This window comes from Leucoraja erinacea, chromosome 30 (assembly GCF_028641065.1).
Source record: "Leucoraja erinacea ecotype New England chromosome 30, Leri_hhj_1, whole genome shotgun sequence".
Lineage (NCBI taxonomy): Eukaryota > Metazoa > Chordata > Chondrichthyes > Rajiformes > Rajidae > Leucoraja > Leucoraja erinaceus.
Window position 1 is genome coordinate 9,201,310 of NC_073406.1, and position 3,203 is coordinate 9,204,512.

Consider the following 3,203-nt stretch of genomic DNA (forward strand, 5'->3'; position numbering starts at 1 on the left):
ATATCAGTGAGGCAACAGGATCAGATGTGAAAGTCAGGCACAAAGTGCTGGAGTAACTCAGCGGGTCAGGCAGCATCTCTGGAGGAGAAGGACGGGTGTGGTGTTGGGTTGGGACCCTTTTTCAGATGATGGAGTCGCTGGGGTCAATGGAGGTATTCCCTCTGCCTTCCCTGAAGGGAACAAGTTAGTGCATCAAACATCAGGGAACAAGCTTAGACTATCTGTTGTTGATGGAGATCAGCTCTGTATCACTGTGCTGCATGCACTAAGGGAGAGGTTAGAGATTGAGTCATGCATGTATGTACTGTATGATGTGTCTGCATTATTTTCCTGCAGAGAGAGAGGCAGATGTGGGTACTGCTTCAAACTACTACTTTACTTATTCCAGTTTGATTACGTAGAGTTAAAATGTCAAAATGAAATCCAAATCCAACACCTCCATTCCTGCAACCCTGGAGGCAGCATGGCTGTGTGCTTAAGGGCTGTTTACTTAGAGCTGTAGACCTGTAGAGTGTCACTGCATTTCAATTCTCCAAAATTCTGTTTTTCAGGATTGGCTTTTATATTTGTAAAAGGCTAATTTTTACAGAGATTTTAAATGTCACACTTTCAGTTACCTCATGATACATCCTTTGTCCCTTCAAAAGATTAAGACAAACTTTTTTAACAAATAATTATTTTGAATGGTGAAAATGTTTGAGTTTATATTCAGAGAATGTAAGGGAATTTAGTCATTGAGATATTTTTGTCACCATTTTTATGGGTGTGCCTCTGATTAGGGAATAATTATAAAGCCACTGATACACTTGGTGAAAATGTGAGATGATTCCAGCAATTAGGTTTTCAGAATGTCAGAGGAATTTAGAGAGACACACCGCATGTACCTGGGTGTGCCCATCCCTGTGTGATCTACGTCCTGATTACCAGCACACTGATACACTTACAAAAAATGCTCACCATTGCCCGGGTTCCTCAGAGGTTTGAGGAGATTCAGCCTTTTCACCGAATACTCAATCAAACTTCCACCGGTGTGCAGTTACGTCACTGATTACGTCAGCAGTGGAGTTGCTGCCTCACTGCGCCAGAGACCCGGGTAGGATCCTGACCACGGGTGATGAAGCCGAGTTTTAGTTAAAAATATAAGAAGATATTAAATTGGTTTCTGGGCTAGCTTACAGCTTATATTTAGTGTCAAATTAGGCTTTCCTCAGGTTGTAAACAAAAATGTGGATGATAACATTGTCTCCCAAATGGTGAAGAGCAGCTAGAGAGATAGGGTGGTCAAATCTTTGAAGTGAGATGAGATAAGGCAAATGGACAATGTTTATGGGAGGAGGCAATAAAGGAAGAGCGAAATAGCCAGTCACATCTTTGTAAACAAAAGGACCTATGTTTATGAGGGACCAAATGACAGAGGAAGCAGCGAAGAGAGCTAGGGTGGTCTATTTGGAGATAAAATAAACTAAAGCAAATGGCCAATGTTTTTAGTATATCTTGTACCATGTAAAACAAAAGGTTTGATTTAAAGCAAACCTGTACTTCTGACCATGAAAATCTGTTGTTCAGGGACCTTTTCCAGTACTTCTGACCAGACTAATGTCTGGTGGAATGTGATAAGGGGACAAAAAACCTATTTAAAGCAATGTAATTCTGTTGTTCAGAAAAGGTGACTGAGGACAGTCAAGTGTCTGTGTTGGTCACTTGATTGGAGTTCTCCCTCCCTTCCATCGGCCGATGTTAAGTAAAGTTTTGAACTGGTCTACCAAACCGTTTGTGTGGTGTCTGTTTATTAAGAAGCGAACCTGGTTTAGTAGTTAAGATAAGTAACTTTTTCATTGGCGTAGTTATGCAGGCCTCGCTGGGACCACATCAACGGCTGACTGTGCAAGCGGTTGCGGAGGTTGCCGGGATTGGAAGGGAGATAACTGAGCTCTATCGGTCCCCTTGTAAGACCGACTCCCTAGAAACTCCCGGTCACATCTGTGATCCTTCATCAGAGGTTGACTTGGTTCCCTGCCGAGGTTCTTAGCAACAGACAAAGGTAAGACCAGTTGGGCTTTATATGGTTTTTATTTAAAGAAGGGATTGTGTATGTATTTTTAAGACAGAATTGTGTATGTATTTTTAAGACGGAATTGTGTATATTTTTAAGAAGGACTTGAGCGGTTTCTCTTTCTCTTTCTCTTTTTCTCTCTCTGTCTATCTCTCTTTGTTTTCTCTTTTTCTCTCTCTACTAAGGGCTCATCGGCCTCGTTGAGACATCCGTGATTTGTCGGGTTGAGATACGGGGGTTGAGGTGTGCGTCTGGCTTATTGAGACATCCGAAGCTTTGTCGGATTGAGAAATAAGTGGCGTTGTATATTAAAGAATTAAGAAGTCTGCTAGGTTGAGAAACGGGGGTCCCGGTTCGCGGGTCTGCTTCGTTGAGACACCTGGGGCTTATTTTAAGAGTTAAGACGTCTGCCAGGTTGAGAAACGGGGGTCTTGGTTAGCAAGTCGGCTTCGTTGAGACACTTGGGTCGTATATTAAAGAGTTAAAAAAGTCAGCCAAATTGAGAAACTGGGGTCTCGGGTAGCGAGTCGGCCTGGTTGATATATTTGGAACAATTCGGAATTAAAAAGTCAGCCAAGTTGAGAAACTGGGGTCTCATTTAGTGGGTCGGCCTGGTTGATATATTTGGAACGATTCGGAATTAAGAAGTCTGTTTTCTCTCTCTTTCTATCTATCTATGGGGAATGCTCTGGATACCGGTCCAATATATGTGTTATTTGAATCCTAAGTATAATAAGAAATTTAGAATGTTAAGTTACAAGTTGACCAAACGGTTAGGGGATGATGCCTGGCCAGTAGGGGGCACATGGAAGGTTGAGACAATTAAATAAGTGATATGGGAAAGGAAGACAAGAACCCACTAGAAAGCCGATTTAAGGTGGGCTTTGGTTTACCGCAATTGAACACTAAATTCCTTCCATTTGGCCTATAAATTGATGTAAATGAGATTTACAAATCATGTTTTATTGTGAATTATTTGTGAATATAATTTGGACACTTAGGCTATTTAAAAATGTTAATCATTTATTAAGAAATAGATATATGTTTAGATCTAGTAATTGAAGTTTGAAATTAGCTACAATTGGGTAACTAACTAATTATATGCTTTTAATTTCAGGTCATCCAAGTAAGATTATTTTATATTTGTGTC